The 21,582-nt window shown below is 45.1% G+C and overlaps 1 protein-coding gene across 4 annotated transcripts in view; it reads right to left on the bottom strand.

Moving 5' to 3' along the window:
* Nucleotides 1-20,935, bottom strand: part of GDPD2 (glycerophosphodiester phosphodiesterase domain containing 2) — a 91,959-nt gene extending 71,024 nt beyond the window's left edge. For 2 of the 4 annotated variants that reach the window (XM_077284963.1, XM_077284962.1), the window contains exon 1: nt 20,506-20,929. The gene's annotated coding sequence lies outside the window, so the exon portion shown is untranslated. Of the gene's footprint in view, nt 1-17,771; nt 17,830-20,505 lie in introns of all 4 variants that reach the window. The other 2 variants (XM_077284964.1, XM_077284966.1) reach the window with 2 other exon arrangements.
* Nucleotides 20,936-21,582: the final 647 nt, after the last annotated feature.

Raw genomic sequence — 21,582 nt, 5'->3', positions numbered from 1 at the left:
GCCCGGAAGATCATTGGGGTCTCGGCTGCCGGGGGTAGCCGAGACCCCAAAGAACATGATCGGGGTCGGTTTTTACCGACCCCTGTTTTGCGATCGCCGGTAATTAACTGTTTACTGGCGACCGCAAAAAAAATAAAAAAAAAGCGATCTGTAATTCTCTGTCCTCTGATGTGATCGCACATCAGAGGACAGAGAAATAGGGGGATTCGGGGACCCTATCATACTCACCCGGTGTCCCCGAGTCCTCCTGCGTCTCCTCTTGCCGGCCGGCTTCTTCCTCTGCAAAGAAAATGGCGGGCGCATGCGCAGTGCGCCCGCCATCTGCTGCCATCCGCCGGCCGGCAGGAGAGACGAGTTGGGGCTAAAATTAGGGTAAGGGTTAGGGCTAGGGTTAGGGCTGGGGCTAAATTTAGGGTTAGGGCTAGGGTACTTTCACACTAGCGTTTTTTGGCTTCCGTCGCAATGCGTTGTTGGAGAAAAAACGCATCCTGCAAAAGTGCTTGCAGGATGCGTTTTTTTCTCCATTGACTTGCATTAGCGACACATTGCGACGGATTGCCACACGTCGCATCCGTCGTGCGACGGATGTGTCGTGCTTTGGCGGACCGTCGGCACAAAAAAACGCTACATGTAACTTTTTTTGTGCGACGTGTCCGCCATTTCCGACCGCGCATGCGCGGCCGGAACTCCGCCCCCGCCTCCCCGCACCTCACAATGGGGCAGCGGATGCATTGAAAAAACAGCATCCTCTGCACCCGTTGTGCGGCGCTTACAACGCTAGCGTCGGTACGTCGGCCCGACACACTGCGATGGGCCGAGTACGACTTGCGTCGGTACGGGGCGGTCGCAATGCATCAGCCCGACGTACCGACGCACGTTGTGAAAATTGTGCACAACGTGGGCAGTGGATGCAGTTTTTCAACGCATCCGCTGCCCAGTCTATGTCTTGGGGAGGAGGGGGCAGAGTTACGGCCACGCATGCGCGGAAATGGCGGACGCGAAGTACAAAAAAAAGGTTACATTGAACTTTTTTTGTGACGACGGTCCGCCAAAACACAACGGATCCAGTGCACGATGGACGCGACGTGTTGCCATCCGTCGGTAATACAAGTCTATGGGCAAAAAAGGCATCCTGTGGGCACATTTGCAGGATCCGTTTTTTGTCCAAAACGACGGATTGTGACGGATGCCACACGACGCAAGTGTGAAAGTAGCCTTAGGGTTAGGGTTGGGGCTAAAGCTAGGGCTAGGGTTAAATTTAGGGTTAGGATTGGGGCTAAAGTTAGGGTTAGGGCTAGGGTTGGGGCTAAAATTAGGGTTAGGGTTGGGGCTAAAGTTAGGGATAGAGTTGGGATTAGGGTTAGGGTTTGGATTAGGGTTGGTATTAGGGTTACGGTTGGGATTAGGGTTACGTTTGATTAGGGGTTAGATTAGGGGTGTGTTGGATTTAGGGTTTTGATTAGGGTTATGGTTAGAGTTGAGATTAGGGCTGTTTTGGGGTTAGGGTTGTGATTATCGTTAGGGTTGTGATTAGGATTATGGACCGAGTTGAGATTACGGTTAGGGGTGTGTTGGAGTTAGAATTGGGGGGTTTCCACTGTTTAGGTACATCAGGGGGTCTCCAAACACGACAGACAATTTTGCGCTAAAAAAGTCAAATGGTGCTCCCTCCCTTCTGAGCTCTGCCGTGCGCCCAAACAGTGGTTTACCCCCACATATGGGGCATCAGCGTACTCGGGATAAGTTGGACAACTTTTGGTGTCCAATTTCTCTTGTTACCCTTGTGAAAATAAAAACTTGGGGGCTAAAAAATCTTTTTTGTGGAAAAAAAAAATATTTTCTATTTTCACTACTCTGCATTATAAACTTCTGTGAAGCACTTGGGCATTCAAAGTTCTCACTACACATCTAGATAAGTTCCATGGGGGGTCTAGTTTCCAAAATGGGGTCACTTTTGGGGGGTTTCTACTGTTTAGGCACATCAGGGGCTCTCCAAACGCGACATGGCGTCCGATCTCAATTCCAGTCAATTTTGCATTGAAAAGTCAAATGGCGCTCCTTTGCTTCCGAGCTCAGCCATGCGCCCAAACAGTGGTTTACCCCCACATATGGGGTGTCGGCGTACTCAGGACAAATTGTACAACAACTTCTGGGGTCCATTTTCTCCTGTTACCCTTGGTAAAATAAAAATTTGGAGGCAAAATATCATTTTTGTAGAAAAAAATGCAATTTTTTTATTTTCACGGCTCTACGTTATAAACTTCTGTGAAGCACCTGGGGGTTTAAAGTGCTCACCACACATCTAGATAAGTTCCTTAAGGGGTCTAGTTTCCAAAATGGTATCACTTGTGGGGGGTTTCCACTGTTTAGGCACATCAGGGGCTCTCCAAACGCGACATGGCGTCCGATCTCAATTCCAGCCAATTCTACATTGAAAAAGTAAAACGACACTCTTTCTCTTCCAAGCTCTGCGGTGCGCCCAAACAGTGGTTTACCCCCACATATGGGGTATCGACGTACTCAGGAGAAATTGCACAACAACTTTTGTGGTCTAATTTCTCCTGTTACCCTTGCGAAAGTAAGAATTTGTGGGCGAAAAAATCATTTTTGTGAAAACAAATGCGATTTTTTATTTTCACGGCTCTACGTTATAAACTTCTGTGAAGCACTTGGGGGTTGAAAGTGCTCACCACACATCTAGATAAGTTCCTTAAGGGGTCTAGTTTCCAAAATGGTGTCACTTGTGGGGGGTTTCCACTGTTTAGGCACATTAAGGGCTCTCCAAACGCGACATGGCGTCCGATCTCAATTCCAGCCAATTCTGCATTGAAACAGTCAAACGGCGTTCCTTCACTTCCAAGCTCTGCGGTGCGCCCAAACAGTGGTTTACCTCCACATATGGGGTATCGGCGTACTCAGGAGAAATTGCACAACAAAATTTGTGGTTAAATTTCTGTTTTTACACTTGTGAAAATTAAAAAAAATGGTTCTGAAGTAAAATGTTTGCAAAAAAAAGTTAAATGCTCATTTTTTTCTTCCACATTGTTTCAGTTCCTGTGAAGTACGTAAAGGGTTAATAAAATTCTTGAATGTGGTTTTGAGCAGCTTGAGGGGTGCAGTTTTTAGAATGGTGTCACACTTGGTTATTTTCTATCATATAGACCCCTCAAAATGACTCCAAAGGTGATGTGGTCCCTAAAAAAAACATGGTGTTGTAAAAATGAGAAATTGCTGGTCAACTTTTAACCCTTATAACTCCCTAACAAAAAAAAAATGTGTTTCCAAAATTGTGCTGATGTAAAGTGGACATGTGGGAAATGTTATTTATTAACTATTTTTTGTGACATATCTCTCTGATTTAAGGGCATAAAAATACAAAGTTTGAAAATTGCAAAGTTTTAAAAATTTTCGCCATATTTCCATTTTTTTCATAAATAATCGCAAGTAATATCGAAGAAATGTTACCACTAACTTGAAGTACAATATGTCACGAAAAAACAATCTCAGAATCAGCGGGATCCGATAAAGCGTTCCAGAGTTATAACCTCATAAAGTGACAGTGGTCAGAATTGTAAAAATTGGCTCGGTCATTAAGTACCAAATTGGCTCTGTCACTAAGGGGTTAAGGTAACTGATCACTTTTAGAGCATTGAAATTTTTAAAAAAGGAAAATATAGCCAATTTTCTAGCCTGTGCCGGACAGGCGCAATGCCCCTAAACTCGTTATGAAACATATTGCCCCTGACGGAGGGTTAAGAGAAATCTATTTTAATCACCACTATCATCTATTTAGTGGTTAATACCGGGGTCTCTATCAATTGGACCGTCATCACTTAAAACCCAAACACGCTGCCTCTGCCTACACCCAAGTAAGTGTATGTCATTTATGGTCAAACGTATATAAATTAATTCGGGTATTATACCCATTAATCCTTCTGCTATTCCTTCAAGCACAACCTTGCTATTGAAAGCGCACTGTCAGGAAGCATTCCGATTCCTGCCCTCTGATATTATCTGCACCCATCATTTTTCTTACGGACACTCAAACTAACCAGTAAGTACTGTAATTTCAGATGTTAGTACATCGTCATCATACAACCACACTTCTTTATCATTATTTTCACTCATGGCTTCTTCTTCAGGAAGTTTCCACAGAAAGTTATCTTTCTGTGGAAACTTCCTGAAGAAGAAGCCATGAGCTTTGAAACGCGTTGAATAAACCACCCGAACATCTTATACCTGGTTTAAAAACAACAGTATCACTGTGCTTGATTGGCCAGCAAACTCGCCTGACCTTAACCCCATAGAGAATCTATGGGGTATTGTCAAGAGGAAGAGGAGAGACAACAGACCCAACAATGCAGACCAGCTGAAAGCTGCTATCAAAGCAACCTGGGCTTCCATAACACCTCAGCAGTGCCACAGGCTGATCACCTCCATGCCACACCGCATTGGTGGATTAATTGATGGCAAAGCAGCCCCGACCAAGTATTGAGGGCATTTACTGAATATACATTTCAGTAGGCCAACATTTCGGGTTTTAAAATCCTTTTTTAGTCTGGTGTTATAAAGTATTCTAATTTACTGAGATAATGACTTTTGGGTTTTCGATGGCTGTAAGCCATAATCATCAACATTAACAGAAATAAACACTTGAAATAGATCACTCTGTAATGACTCTATATAATAGGAGTTTCACTTTTTGTATTGAAGAACTTAAATAAATTAACTTTTTGATGACATTCTAAGCACTTGTATCTATGGACACCTTAAAGCTCCCTTCACAGCTTGATTCAGCTTGTAGAAGCCAAAGCTAGAATAGAATGCATAAGTTGAGAAATGTCTATTGAAAGATCCAATACAAAAAAAATGACTACAGGCAATAATAATATTCCGAAATAACTAACTGTTAGACTATGTGCACAGGATGCGGATTTGTAGCATTTCCACACCGTTTTTTCCGTGCGGAAATTCTCCAAAAACACAATGGATTACTTAAGCAATGTTAGTCAATGACATTCCTAAAGTGTTGTGCACATAATCAACAAATTTCTATCCTTATTTGTAGAGTTTTATTTTCCGCAGCATGTCAATTCTTTTTGCTGATCTGCAGTATTTCTGCACCCATTGAGTAAGTCAAATCCGCAGCAAAAACGCAGGTGTAAAAAGGTTTGCCGACTTGCTGTGTATTTGCTGCCAAAAACGCTGTGATTTGTCAAAGGTAAATGATGTCAGAAGGAGGTAGAGTGTGTGAGCGGAGAATATGTGCGTGTGTTTAAGTCCTTAAGTCTATTTTTGTATGTTTTGTCCAGTTTGCACTTATGTGAATCTCTGCAGCTGGAAGCTCTTGTTGGGCTGAAATTACCACTCCGGTGTCATGAGTTGTCACATGAGTTAAGGTAATTTCAGGATGGTGTTTTGAAGGGTTTTGCAGCTGACCGCGAAGTCCTCTGTTGTATCTTTCTGCTATTTAGTTAGCGGGCCTCTCTGTGCTAAATCTGCTTTCATACTACGTGTGTCTTTTCTTCTGCTCTCACCGTTATTATATGTGGGGGGCTGCTATCTCCTGTGGGGACATTCTCTGGAGGCAAGCCAGGACTGTGTTTTCTTCTACCAGGGGTAGTTAGTTCTCCGGCTGGCGCGCGGCATCTAGAGACAACGCAGGAATGCCCCCTGGCTACTTCTAGTGTGGTGTGTAGGTTTAGCATCGCGGTCAGCTCTAGTTTCCATCACCCGAGAGCTTGTCCGTTTATTCTATGCTTCTGATGTTTCCTTGCCATTGGAAACCATAACAGTATGGCCAGCCTGAAATGTTTAATCTATAGGCTGAAGCAGGAGAGAAAAGGAACTGTGTGAAACCTTTTTTTTTTTTTTTTTCTCCTTCCTCTGAAGTTGCACTCCAGCTCTAATTGCAGTCTCCTGTTTTCCTCTCCTCTTAACCCCTGAATGGCTCAGACTTTATCTGTTGAAATATGGATCCCCAGAGTCTGGCTACCAATTTGAATAATCTTGCCTCTAAAGTTCAGAATATACAAGATTTTTTGTTACATGCTCCTCGGTCTGAACCTAAAATTCCTATACCGGAGTTTTTTTCTGGAGATCGATCTTGTTTTCTAAATTTTAAATACAATTGTAAATTGTTTCTTTCGCTGAGATCTCATTCTGCTGGAGATCCTGCCCAGCAAGTAAAAATTGTTATTTCTTTACTGCGGGGTGACCCCCAAAATTGGGCATTTTCATTGGCACCAGGGGATCCTGCGTTGCTCAATGTGGATGCGTTTTTTCTGGCTTTGGGGTTGCTTTATGAGGAACCAAATTTGGAGATTCAGGCTGAGAAAGCCCTAATAGCCCTCTCTCAGGGGCAAGATGAAGCCGAAATATATTGCCAAAAATTTCGAAAATGGTCTGTGCTTACTCAGTGGAATGAGTGCGCTCTGGCGGCAATTTTCAGAGAAGGTCTCTCTGATGCTGTAAAAGACGTCATGGTGGGGTTTCCTGCGCCTACTGGTCTGAATGAGTCCATGACAATGGCAATTCAGATTGATCGGCGTTTACGGGAACGCAAACCTGTGCACCAGTTGGCGGTGTCTTCTGAAGAGGCACCACAGAGTATGCAATGTGATAGCTTTCTGTCCAGAAGCGAACGACAGATTTATAGGCGCAAAAATCATTTGTGCTTCTATTGTGGAAATTCTCCTCATGTTATATCAGCATGCTCTAAACGAACAAAGAAAGTTGATAAATCCTCTGCTATTGGCACTTTGCAGTCCAAGTTTATTTTGTCTGTAACTCTAATTTGTTTGTTATCTTCTATTGTTGCGGATGCGTATGTGGATTCTGGCGCCGCTTTGAGTCTTATGGATTGGTCCTTTGCCAGGCGCTGTGGGTTTGATCTAGAGCCTCTGGAAGTTCCTATACCTTTAAAGGGTATTGATTCTACACCATTGGCTAGTAATAAACCACAATACTGGACACAAGTGACTATGCGTATGACTCCAGACCATCAAGAGGTGATTCGCTTCCTTGTACTGTATAATCTACATGATGTGTTGGTGCTGGGATTGCCATGGTTGCAAACTCATAACCCAGTCCTTGACTGGAAAACAATGTCTGTACTAAGCTGGGGATGTCAGGGAAATCATGGGGACACATCTTTGGTCTCCATTGCTTCATCTATTCCCTCTGAAATTCCTGAGTTTTTGTCTGATTATCGTGAGGTTTTTGAGGAATCTACTCTTAATTCTCTTCCTCCTCACAGAGATTGCGATTGCGCCATAGATTTGATCCCTGGCAGTAAATTTCCTAAGGGTCGTCTATTCAATCTGTCTGTACCTGAACATGCTGCCATGCGAGAGTATATTAGGGAGTCCTTGGAAAAGGGACATATTCGTCCTTCTTCGTCTCCTCTTGGAGCGGGGTTCTTTTTCGTAGCTAAAAGCGATGGTTCTTTGAGACCTTGTATTGATTATAGACTCTTGAATAAGATCACAGTCAAGTATCAGTATCCTTTGCCATTGCTGACAGATTTATTTGCTCGCATTGAGGGGGCGAAGTGGTTCTCTAAGATTGATCTTCGCGGTGCGTATAATTTGGTGCGAATTAAGCAGGGGGATGAGTGGAAAACCGCATTTAATACGCCCGAGGGCCATTTTGAGTATTTGTTGATGCCTTTTGGTCTGTCAAATGCCCCTTCGGTCTTTCAGTCTTTTATGCACAATATTTTCCGTGAATATCTGGATAAATTTATGATTGTGTATTTGGACGATATCTTGATTTTTTCGGATGACTGGGAATCTCATGTTCAACAAGTTAGGAGGGTTTTTCAGGTTTTGCGGACCAATTCTCTGTTTGTTAAAGGTTCAAAGTGTGTTTTTGGGGTTCAGAAGATTTCTTTTTTGGGGTACATTTTTTCCCCCTCTTCTATTGAGATGGATCCTGTGAAGGTTCGGGCTATTTGTGACTGGACGCAGCCGACTTCTCTTAAGGGCCTTCAGAAATTTTTGGGCTTTGCTAACTTTTATCGTCGATTCATAACTGGTTTTTCTAGCGTTGTCAGGCCTTTGACTGATTTGACTAAAAAGGGTGCTGATGTTGCAGATTGGTCTCCTGCTGCTGTGGAGGCCTTTCGGGAGCTTAAGCGCCGTTTTTCTTCTGCTCCGGTGTTGTGCCAGCCTGATGTTTCTCTTCCTTTTCAGGTGGAAGTTGATGCTTCCGAGATCGGAGCGGGGGCGGTTTTGTCGCAGAAAAGTTCAGATTGTTCAGTGATGAGACCTTGTGCGTTCTTTTCTCGAAAATTTTCGCCCGCCGAGCGAAATTATGACGTCGGTAATCGGGAGCTTTTGGCGATGAAGTGGGCATTCGAGGAGTGGCGTCATTGGCTTGAGGGTGCTAAACATCAGGTGGTGGTCTTGACTGATCACAAAAATTTGATTTATCTTGAGTCGGCCAGACGTCTGAATCCTAGACAGGCGCGCTGGTCGTTGTTTTTCTCCCGGTTTAATTTTGTGGTTTCGTATCTGCCAGGTACTAAGAATGTGAAGGCGGATGCCCTTTCTAGGAGTTTTGAACCTGATTCCCCTGGTGATTCTAAACCTACGGGTATACTTAAGGATGGGGTGATATTGTCTGCTGTCTTCCCAGACCTGCGACGTGCTTTACAAGAGTTTCAGGCGGATCGGCCTGATCGTTGTCCGCCTGGTAGATTGTTTGTGCCGGATGAGTGGACCAATAGAGTCATCTCGGAGGTTCATTCTTCTGCGTTGGCAGGTCATCCGGGAATTTTTGGTACCAGAGATTTGGTGGCTAGGTCCTTCCGGTGGCCTTCCCTGTCTCGGGACGTGCGTACTTTTGTGCAGTCTTGCGATGTTTGTGCTCGGGCCAAGCCTTGTTGTTCTCGGGCTAGTGGGTTGTTGTTGCCCTTGCCTGTTCCTAAGAGGCCTTGGACACACATCTCTATGGATTTTATTTCTGATCTCCCTGTTTCTCAGAAGATGTCCGTCATTTGGGTGGTGTGTGACCGCTTTTCTAAGATGGTTCATTTGGTGCCCTTGCCCAAGCTGCCTTCCTCATCTGAGTTGGTGCCCCTGTTTTTTCAGAATGTGGTTCGGCTGCATGGTATTCCGGAGAATATCGTTTCCGACAGGGGATCCCAGTTTGTGTCCAGATTTTGGCGGGCGTTTTGTGCCAGGATGGGCATTGATTTGTCTTTTTCATCTGCATTTCATCCCCAGACAAATGGCCAGACGGAACGTACTAATCAGACCTTGGAGACTTATTTGAGGTGTTTCGTGTCTGCTGATCAGGATGACTGGGTCTCCTTTTTGCCGTTGGCTGAGTTTGCCCTTAATAATCGGGCCAGTTCTGCCACTTTGGTCTCCCCTTTCTTTTGCAATTCAGGGTTCCATCCTCGTTTTTCATCTGGTCAGGTGGAGTCTTCGGATTGTCCTGGAGTGGATACCATGGTGGATAGGTTGCATCGTATTTGGGGGCAGGTGGTGGACAATTTGGAGTTGTCCCAGGAGAGGACTCAACGTTTTGCTAATCGCCATCGTCGTGTTGGTCCTCGTCTTCGTGTTGGGGACTTGGTGTGGTTGTCCTCCCGTTTTGTCCCTATGAGGGTCTCTTCTCCTAAGTTTAAGCCTCGGTTCATCGGTCCTTATAAGATTTTGGAAATTCTTAACCCTGTGTCTTTTCGTTTGGACCTCCCAGCATCCTTTGCTATCCATAATGTCTTCCATCGGTCATTATTGCGGAGGTATGAGGTACCACTTGTGCCTTCTGTTGAGCCTCCTGCTCCTGTGCTGGTTGAGGGTAAATTGGAGTACGTGGTGGAGAAAATCTTGGACTCCCGTGTTTCCAGACGGAGACTTCAATATCTGGTGAAATGGAAGGGCTACGGTCAAGAGGATAATTCTTGGGTTACAGCTTCTGATGTTCATGCTTCTGATTTGGTCCGTGCCTTTCATAGGGCTCATCCAGATCGCCCTGGTGGTTCTTGTGAGGGTTCGGTGCCCCCTCCTTAAGGGGGGGGTACTGTTGTGATTCGGTTCGTGGGCTCCCCCGGTGGTCTCTTGTGGTACTGGTGTCCTGCAAGCTTTGCCTTCTCAGTTCACCTGTTCCTATCAGGATGTGGGAGTATCCTATTTAACCTTGCTCCTCAGTCAGTCATTCTAATGCTGGCCATCAACGTATCCAGAGTGATTCTGTTGCATGTTCCTGCTCCCAGTTTTCTGCTCAGCTAAGTTGGACACTTTAGTCCTTAAGTCTATTTTTGTATGTTTTGTCCAGTTTGCACTTGTGTGAATCTCTGCAGCTGGAAGCTCTTGTTGGGCTGAAATTACCACTCCAGTGTCATGAGTTGTCACATGAGTTAAGGTAATTTCAGGATGGTGTTTTGAAGGGTTTTGCAGCTGACCGCGAAGTCCTCTGTTGTATCTTTCTGCTATTTAGTTAGCGGGCCTCTCTGTGCTAAATCTGCTTTCATACTACGTGTGTCTTTTCATCTGCTCTCACCGTTATTATATGTGGGGGGCTGCTATCTCCTGTGGGGACATTCTCTGGAGGCAAGCCAGGACTGTGTTTTCTTCTACCAGGGGTAGTTAGTTCTCCGGCTGGCGCGCGGCATCTAGAGACAACGCAGGAATGCCCCCTGGCTACTTCTAGTGTGGTGTGTAGGTTTAGCATCGCGGTCAGCTCTAGTTTCCATCACCCGAGAGCTTGTCCGTTTATTCTATGCTTCTGATGTTTCCTTGCCATTGGAAACCATAACAGGGCAGAGAATGTGTGTGTGTGTGCGTGCATGTGTGTGTGTATACTCAGGCGTCATCTGATGGGACTACTACTCCCATCCGGCTATGTCTTTTGTCTCATAACTGCGACAGCAGGAGCCGATGATGGGAGAATAGTCTCATCAGCCTGTGTTCAATTGTAAATCAAACTATTTACATACATATTCACCGAACACCTAATCGCCGATGCCCGTGTCTCCTGCAAACAATACAAAATAATAAACCAACATATCTTCATCTGTTCGCCATAGTCCATTTAATACAGAGTGTCCCACGTCAATCTCACCCGGCCACCGGCGATACACTGACAGGAGGTAATCATTCCCGCGGTGAGTCACTGAGCCGCCGTGAAAGTTCACCGGACTACGGCGGACAGGGAGTATATGTTGGTTTATTATTTTTTCTTTTTTGCAGGAGACGAGGACATTGGGGGATTAGGCGTTCAGTAAGTATGGTAAATTAAAATACAATAAAGGAGTCTGTGATTATTTCAAATAAAAGGACTTTATTCTGGCTGCGTGTTCATTTTCCATATAACTATAGGATTAATAATGGAGAGGTGTCTTATAGACACCTCTCCATTACTAACCTGTGGGATTGATGTCACCTGACAGTACAAAGGTGACAACCCCCTCAACCATTACCCACTTGCCACCGCTACAGGGCAAGTGGAAAGAGCTAGGCTAAGCACCAGATTTGGTGCATCTATAGATGCGCCATTTCTGGGGTTGCTGAGAGTTGATGTTTTTAGCCTGGGGGTGCCAATATACATGGCCCCTTCCCAGGCTATTAATATCAGCCCGCAGATGTCTGCCTAGCCTTTGCTGGTTTGATTTTATAGGGGGACTCACCATATTTTTCTGGGGTTCCCCTCTAAACTAGCCAGTTGCTGTTTTGTTACAACATATGTAGGTTAATTATGTTAATGCTCCTACATAGGTGTGTGTGTGTGTGTGTGTGTGTGTGTGTGTGTGTGTGTGTGTGTGTGTGTGTGTGTGTGTGTGTGTCTTTATATATTTAATATTAATGAAGGTATCTGGCTGAAGAGTTTGAAGAAGGAAATTACAGAACAATTCTTTTTTTTTTTTAACTAATATTTTTATTTAGCTCTATGGATTTACAAAAACGCATGAAAAACCGCATCAAAAAAACGCACGGAATTTCCACTGCATTTTCTGTCAAGAAATGCAGAAACCTAAGTGGAAATTCCATGCGGTTTTGTAAATCCATAGAGTTAAAGAAAGATATATTATTTAAGAAAAAAAAAAAAAAAGAATTGTGCCATCAGTTCCTTGTTCAACCTCTTCAGCCAGATACCCTTGTTAATATTAACCCCTTTCTGCCATTGGACGTACTATTCCGTCCATGTGGGGTGGGCCCTAATTCCCAAGGACGGAATAGTACGTCCAGCACGATCGGCCGCGCTCACGGGGGGAGCGCGGCCAATCGCGGCCGGGTGTCAGCTGCCTATCGCAGCTGACATCCGGCACTATGTGCCAGGAGCGGTCACGGACCGCCCCCGGCACATTAACCCCCGGCACACCGCGATCAAACATGATCGCGGTGTGCCAGCGGTACAGGGAAGCATCGCGCAGGGAGGGGGCTCCCTGCGGACTTCCCTGAGACCCCCGGAGCAACGCGATGTGATCGCGTTGCTGCGAGGGTCTCCTACCTCCTATCCCTGCAGGCCCCGGATCCAAAATGGCCGCGGGGCTGCATCCGGGTCCTGCAGGGATTACTTCCGGGTGCCGTGCAGGCTGCAGATGAAAGCTGTGCACACTGTCAGATCACCGATCTGTAATGTCCCCCCCTGGGACAAAGTAAAAAAGTAAAAAAAAAAAATTCCCACATGTGTAAAAAAAAAAAAAAAGAAAAAAAAAAATCCTAAATAAAAAAAAATATATATATTATTTCCATAAATACATTCCTTTATCTAAATAAAAAAAATCAAACAATAGAAGTACACATATTTAGTATCGCCGCGTCCGTAACGACCCCACCAATAAAACTATATCACTAGTTAACCCCTTCAGTAAACACCGTAAAAAAAAAAAAACGAGGCTAAAAACAACGCTTTATTCTCATACCGCCAAACAAAAAGTAGAATAACACGCGGTCAAAAAGACAGATATAAATAACCATGTTACCGCTGCAAACGTCATCTTGTCCCGCAAAAAACGAGCCACCATACAGCATCATCAGCGAAAAAATAAAAAAGTTATAGTCCTCAGAATAAAGCGATGCCAAAATAATTATTTTTTCTATAAAATAGTTTTTATCGTATAAAAGCGCCAAAACATAAAAAAAATGATAGAAATGAGGTATCGCTGTAATCGTACTGACCCGAAGAATAAAACTGCTTTATCAATTTTACCAAACGCGGAACGGTAAAAATTCAAAGAAATTCATGAATAGCTGGTTTTTGGTAATTCTGCCTCACAAAAATCGGAATAAAAAGCGATCAAAAAATCTCCCGTGCCCGAGCATGTTACCAATAAAAACGTCAACTCGTTCCGCAAAAAACAAGACCTCACATGACTCTGTGGACTCAAATATGGAAAAATTATAGCTCTCAAAATGTGGTAAATATTTTTTGCAATAAAAAGCTTCTTTCAGTGTGTGACAGCTGCCAATCATAAAAATCCGCTAAAAACCCCGCTATAAAAGTAAATCAAACCCCCCTTCATCACCCCCCCTTAGTTAGGGAAAAATAAAAAAATTTTAAAAATGTATTTATTTCCATTTTACCATTAGGGTTAGGGCTAGGTTTAGGGTTAGGGTTGGGGCTAGGGTTAGGGTTGGGGCTAGGGTTAGGGTTGGGGCTAGGGTTGGGGCTAGAGTTAGGTTGGGGCTAGGGTTAGGGTTGGGGCTAGGGTTAGGGTTAAGGCTACAGTTAGGGTTGGGGCTAAAGTTAGGGTTAGGGTTGGGGCTAAAGTTAGGGTTAGGGTTTGGATTACATCTACGGTTGGGAATAGGGTTGGGATTAGAGTTAGGGGTGTGTCTGGGTTAGGGTTTCAGTTATAATTGGGGGGTTTCCACTGTTTAGGCACATCAGGGGCTCTCCAAACGCGACATGCCGTCCGATCTCAATTTCAGCCAATTCTGCGTTGAAAAAGTAAAACAGTGCTCCTTCCCTTCCGAGCTCTCCCGTGCGCCCAAACAGGGGTTTACCCCAACATATGGGGTATCAGCGTACTCGGAACACATTGGAGAACAACTTTTGGGGTCCAATTTCTCCTGTTACCCTTGGGAAAATACAAAACTGGGGGCTAAAAAATAATTTTTGTGGAAAAAAAAATATTTTTTATTTGCATGGCTCTGCGTTATAAACTGTAGTGAAACAATTGGGGGTTCAAAGCTCTCACAACACATCTAGATGAGTTCCTTAGGGGGTCTACTTTCCAAAATGGTGTCAATTGTGGGGGGTTTCTACTGTTTAGGTACATTAGGGCCTCTGCAAACGCAATGTGACGCCTGCAGACCATTCCATCTAAGTCTGCATTCAAAATGGCGCTCCTTCCCTTCCGAGCCCTCCCATGCGCCCAAACGGTGGTTCCCCTCCACATGTGGGGTATCAGCGTACTCAAGACAAATTGGACAACAATTTTTGGGGTCCAATTTCTCCTGTTACCCTTGGGAAAATACAAAACTGGGGGCTAAAATATAATTTTGGGGGGAAAATTTTTATTTTTTATTTTCACGGCTATGCGTTATAAACTGTAGTGAAACACTTGAGGGTTCAAAACTCTCACAACACATCTAGATGAGTTGCTTAGGGGGTCTACTTTCCAAAATGGTGTCACTTGTGGTTTTTTTTTTTACTGTTTAGGTACATTAGGGCAATGCAAACGCAATGTGACGCCTGCAGACCATTCCATCTAAGTCTGCATTCAAAATGGCGCTCCATCCCTTCCGAGCCCTCCCATGCGCCCAAACAGTGGTTCCCCCCCACATATGGGGTATCAGCGTACTCAGGACAAATTGGACAACAACTTTTGGGGTCCAATTTCTCCTGTTACCCTCGGGAAAATACAAAACTGGGGGCTAAAAAATAATTTTTGTGGGAAAAAAATGTTTGTTTTATTTTTACGGCTCTGCATTATAAACTTCTGTGAAGCAGTTGGTGGGTCAAAGTGCTCACTACACCTCTAGATAAGTTCCTTAGGGGTCTACTTTCCAAAATGGTGTCATTTGTGGGGGGGTTTCAATGTTTAGGCATATCAGGGGCTCTCCAAACGCAACATGGCGTCCCATCTCAATTCCAGTCAATTTTGCATTGAAAAGTCAAATCGCGCTCCTTCGCTTCCGAGCTCTGTCATGCGCCCAAACAGTGGTTTACCCCCACATATGGGGTATCGGCGTACTCAGGACAAATTGTACAACATCTTTTGGGGTCCATTTTCTCCTGTTACCCTTGGTAAAATAAAACAAATTGGAGCTGAGGTAAATTTTGTGTGAAAAAAAAGTTAAATGCTCATTTTTATTTAAACATTCCAAAAATTCCTGTGAAACACCTGAAGGGTTAATAAACTTCTTGAATGTGGTTTTGAGCACCTTGAGGGGTGCAGTTTTTAGAATGGTGTCACACTTGGTTAGTTTCTATCATATAGACCCCTCAAAATGACTTCAAATGAGATGTGGTCCCTAAAAAAAAAAATGGTGTTGTGAAAATTAGAAATTGCTGGTCAAATTTTAACCCTTATAACTCCCTAACAAAAAAAAAATTTTGGTTCCAAAATTGTGCTGATGTAAAGTAGACATGTGGGAAATGTTACTTATTAAGTATTTTGTGTGACATATCACTGTGATTTAATTGCATACAAATTCAAAGTTGGAAAATTGCAAAATTTTTAACATTTTCGCCAAATTTCCATTTTTTTCACAAATAAACGCATGTAATATCAAAGAAATTTTACCACTATCATGAAGTACAATATGTCACGAGAAAACAGTGTCAGAATCACCGGGATCCGTTGAAGCGTTCCAGAGTTATAACCTCATAAAGGGACAGTGGTCAGAATTGTAAAAATTGGCCCGGTCCATAATGTGCAAACCACCCTTGGGGGTGAAGGGGTTAAATAAAGACACACACACCAGCCTATGTCAGAGCATTAACATAATTAACCTACATTTGCTGTAAAAAAAAAACAAAACAAAAAAAAAACAGCCACTGTCAGAAATCTGTGTGAAATACAATATCTGTTTATTTTTCAAAGAAATGTTAAAAAAAATTTAGTTTGCTCCAGCATAGTTTTAATAACCAGCAGAGGGAAAGCCGACGGCTGAGGGCAGATGTCAATATTCTGGGAATGAGCCAATAGCCAAAAGATTCTCAGGCTATTAATATCAGCTCACAGCTGTTTGCTTAGCCTTTACTGGCCAAGTTTACAGGGGAACCCCAGAAAATTTTTTACATGGGGTCCCCCTATAAAAATCAAACCAGCAAAGGCTAGGCAGACAGCTGCGGGCTGATATTAATAGCCTGGGAAGGGGCCATGGATATTGGCATCCCCCCAGGCTAAAAACATCAGCTCTCAGCCGCCCCAGAAATGGCACATCTTATGGATGCGCCAATTCTGACACTTAGCCTCGCTGTTCCCACTTGCCCTGTAGCGGTGGCAAGTGGGGTTCATGTCACCCTTGTATTGTCAGGTAACATCAAGCCCACAGTTTAGTAATGGAGAGGAGTCTATAATACACCTATCCATTACTAATCCCATTGTTACATTGTAAAGACACAGCCAGGATAAAGTCCTTTATTTGAAATAATCACACAGACTCCTTTATTGAATCTAAATTAACAATACTTACTGAACGCCTAATCCCCAACGCCCTTGTCTCCTGCAACAAAAATAAAATGATAAACCAACATCTAATACTATCCTGTCCGACGTAGTCCATTTAATACCGAGTTTCCCACGGCGATCTGACGTGTAGAAGTCACATTGGAAGATGTGACTGCTCTACCTGGCCTCCGGCGATACACTGACAGGAGGTAATCACTCCGGCAGTGTATCACTAAGCTGCCATTAAGAGTTCACCGGAGTTCATCAGCTCCGATGCTCTCACTAACGGCACTACCGCTGTGTGAGAACTTTCCCATGCAGCGGTGCAGTAAGTGAGAGCACTGGAGCTGATTAGCAGATTAACTCCGGTGAACTCTCACGGCGGCTCAGTGATACACTGGGAGAGCGATTACCTCCTGTCAGTGTATCGCCGGCGGTCGGAAGAGATCGATGTGGGACACTCGGTATTAAATGGACTACGGCGGACATGTGAGTATATGTTGGTTTATTAATTTTGATTGTTTGCAGGAGACACGGGCATCGGAGGATTAGGTGTTCGGTGAGTATGTGAATGTTTTTATTTATTTATTTTTTTACAATTGAACATAGGCACTGGATGATGAGACTATTCTCCAATCATCAGCTCATGCTGTCTCTGTTATATGTGACAAAACGCGTAGCCTGATGGGAGTAGTAGTCCCATCAGATGACGCCTGGGAACACACATCAAATGGGTACACACACACACACACAAACAGACACACAAAGACACACAGGCACATATTCTCCGACCCCACAGACACACGCATACTGTATATTCTCTGCCCACACACTCTTCCTCCTTCTGACGTCATTTCCTTCTGACAACACGCAGCGTTTTTAGCAGCAAATCTGCAGCAAATCCGCAAACCTATTTACACCTGCATTTTTGCTGCAGATTTGACTGACTCAATGGAAGTCAATGGGTGCAGAAAAGCTGCAGATCAGCAAAAAGAATTGACATGCTGCGGAAAATAAAACGCATCAAATAAGGACGGACATTTCCGGATCATATGCACAACACTTTAGAAATGTCATTGATTAACATTGCTTAAGTAATCCATTGTGTTTTTGGAGCATTTCCGGGTGGAAAAAACATTGCGGAAACACTAAAAGTCCGCACATAGCCTTAAATTTAGAAGTTAATTTCGTTTCTTACTTGCAATACGCAATTTCCCCAATTCCCTCATTACCAGCAATATCTGTATTATGGTAAACTGCAAAAGCAAAACACAGAATCAAAAAAACACAAAAGAAAAAAAAAAAAGTCTCATACTACAAAGCTACAACTCCCAAGGTCTGGCACACTGAAAACTACTATAAAATACAATATAAATAACAATAAGAGTTGGGGGGGGGGGGGGGGGGGGGGTGACGACTGCTGGCTGTTGCTCATGGCTTTAAAAGGAAATGGATCAGATTTCATATGCAAAAGGCTGCAATTGATTAGACATATGACTAGATTGGGGTCTGTAGGATTTCTGGTTGTCATTTTAACAGAACAAAATAGCGTAGCAGGCTGCACCTCTTCTAAAATGATGGAATATAATACAAGATGTAGATGAGAGTGAAGCACAACGCTAGTCATAAAAAGTGATATATGTCAAACATACAATCCCTTCCCCCCAGTTAGTCCATTCACCCCACCAGCGATTACTACGTTCCTCGGTCCGTCTGTCATATAATAATAATCTTTATTTTTTTTATATAGCACTAACATATTCCGCAGCGCTTTACAGTTTGCACACATTATCATCGCTGCCCCCGTTGGGGCTCACAATCTAAATTCCCTATCAGTACGTCTTTGGAATGTGGGAGGAAACCAGAGAACCCGGAGGAAACCCACACAAACACGGAGATGTTGTCCTTGGTGGGGTTTGAACCCAGGACTCCAGCGCTGCAAGGCTGCTGTGCTATCCACTGCGCCACCATGCTACCCATGATCCCTTCCCCCCTCCGGTCTGTATGTCTACTCCACCAATGAGCATTCCCCCCTCTCTCCCAGATTCATCCATTCTCCATACCACCGTTCCTCCTGTCCACCTGCCATGCCTTCCCACAATCCTCCCTCCACCCCCAGGGACAGCTGTCCACCCTACCCACGATCCCCCTTCCCCTCACTCCCTGGTACAGCTGTCCACTCTACCCACAATCCCCCTTCCCCTCACTCCCTGGTACAGCTGTCCACTCTACCCACAATCCCCCTTCCCCTCACTCCGCGGTACAGCTGTCCACTCTACCCACGATCCATCCTACCCATGGTCTCTTCCCCCTCACAGGTCTTTCCACCCTATTTACAATCCCTCCAGACACCCAGGTGTGTCTGTCCACCATTCTCACAATCCCTCTATCCAACAACCCACGTCAGTCCACCCTACCCTCGAACATTCACCCACTTTATCAGATCTATCCGTCCTTCATACATATGAACCTTCCCCTGTCCATCCATCCTACCCACAGTTCCTTCCTCCTCTCCCCAGTCTGTCCATTCTACCCATGATCCCTTACCACTCACCCGAGGTCCGTCTGTCCATACTACTCACGATCCATCCACCGATCTCTTTCCACACTACCCACTATCTCTTCACCCCATCTACAATCCCTATCCTCCTTGGTCCGGCTGTCTATCCAAGCTACCTAAGATCCCCTCTGGTCTGTCTGTTCACTCTCCGCATGATCATTCACCCCTGCCCCATATCTATCTATCCAACTTATCCACAATCTCATCCCCCTCCCCCCAGGTCCAACCATCTGCCCTACCCACGATCTCTTCCCCCTCCCCCCAGGTCCATCTACCCACAGGACTGTCCATCCACCCTAGCCACAATCTCTTCCCCCTCCCCCCAGGTGCATCTATCCACCCTACCCATGATCCCTCCCCCCTCTGGTCTGTCTACCCTGCCCACGATCTCTCCAGCCCTCTGGTCTGTCTGGCCTACCCACAATCCTTCTCCCCATCCCCTCTGTCTGTCCACCCTACCCACATCACGCCTCTCCTCCACCAAATATAGCAGTTTATCCTACATACGAACCTTCTATCGTTCATCTATCCTACCCATGATCCTTCCTCCTCCCCCGTGTCAATCCTCCCTACGCACAGTTCCTTACCCCCAGGTCTGTCCATCCATCATACCCATGGTCTTCTACCCCTCCCCTACAGGTTTGTCTGTCCACCCTACCCATGATCTTCCCCCAGTCTGTTGGTTGACTCCACCCCCCGTCCGAATACCCTACTCAGGTCAGTCTGTCTACCTTACCCAAGGTCCCCCCCCCCTCCCTGGTCTGTGCATACTACCCATGATCCATCCACTCCCTCAGTCTGTCCATTCTACCCACAACCCCCCTCCCAACTCAGTCAGCCTACCCATCCCCCTACCACCGATCCCTCCACCCCCAGTCCGGCCAATCACCGTACCCATGACCCCCCCAGATCTATCCGATTTATGGACTGTCCAGGAGTTTCTGAACGAGTAGACCTGCACCCATCCCACAAGAGCTTGACGGTACATCATACTGGCGACAGCGGATTGCGGCGGATCACACTGGCGACAGCGGATTGCGGCGGATCGCACTGGCGACAGCGGATTGCGGCAGATCACACTGGCGACAGCGGATTGCGGCGGATCTTACCCACCCATTACCCCAGAGAGCACATTCTGTAAGAGTTGTATCTTCTGTTTTGGCTCTGATATCACTTCTTGTGTACTTTCCGCACAGAAGCGTCTCCTGTCCACGCTTTGCCGTGCTCAGACTTACAATAAGACCTGGGCTGTATTCGCCACATGTGAGCCCAGAGCTCCAGGACCGTGGCGGGGACACCCAGTGCATCCACCCCCGGGCGGTCTCTATAGGAGCACATGTTCTCCCACACACACCGGCAGCCATTCACGTACCTGCAGCCAGCCTGCCTCGCGTGAGCCCGGTACCTGGCAGACCGGTGGCGGTGTCCTGGGTCCTCACCTGCGGACCCTCATCTCCTGATTCTCCTCTCACTTTGTTTGGAGACTTTTCTTTCTCTTCAGCGCTGACATTCCACTGCTGTAATATCGGCCCCTGGCGGTGACACTGAGCGTTACACCAGCTCCTGGCGCCTTGCAGCACTTCGGTCATCAATGAAGCAATTTTGGAAAGGAATACATAAGTAAGTGATGAATGTGCGCGGGTTTCCTGGCTGTGAGGTCAGAGCTATTATGTAAGAAAACGTTAGAGCGAGCAACAGTTATGTCTATAAAGGATAGTCAGCGTTTCCTGGTGTTTTAGTAAGAACCATTCCAATGGCAGTCAGCACAGGTGCAGGGACCTCTAGCGCCCCAGGGCGGCTGCACCCCTGACTGAGCTCAGACTATACAGGTAACATCAGAGGAGGGGCCCTCCGCCCGCCTGCATAGCCCAATAACTGCCATAGTGTTTCAGAACAGTGGACATTGACCACCTGCTTTGGATGTGAATAGTTAAAAATGGCTTCAAAATGTGCCCCCCAATTTCTGCTGAATGTAGAACTACCCCACGTGTGGCTGTACAGCACTGCTTAGCCATACGGCGAGACTCGGGAGGGAAAGAGCGCTGTTTGCCTTCTGGAACGCAGATTTTCCTAGAATAGTTTGCCGACTACATATACAGTGCAAGTGAAAAAATCACTGCTGCTTTTTTTTTTGTTTTATTATCATGTGTTCTATGATTTAGTTTCCATTGGTTACACCAATGGCAATGTCATGTGATTTTTTTATTTTTTTTTGTACTATAGTGTATAGGTTACACCTGTATGTATTCTCACTGTGAGCTATCATCTCTAGCTTTAAGAAAGAACTGGAGCGTTTGAAATGCTTTGCCCTTGATCACACTATGGATCTATGCACCTAAATTTTAATAATGTAACTGAATACATTTTGGAATTTTAAGAAGCTGGAAAATGCCCCCCCCCCCCCTTTTTTTTCTGCTTGGATTGCTTACCTGAGGTCACAGGTTTTTCT

The sequence above is a fragment of the Ranitomeya variabilis genome, chromosome 2 (genome assembly GCF_051348905.1).
Source record: "Ranitomeya variabilis isolate aRanVar5 chromosome 2, aRanVar5.hap1, whole genome shotgun sequence".
NCBI lineage: Eukaryota > Metazoa > Chordata > Amphibia > Anura > Dendrobatidae > Ranitomeya > Ranitomeya variabilis.
Note: the sequence above shows the minus strand (reverse complement) of the source record. Positions and strands in the feature narration are given on the sequence as shown.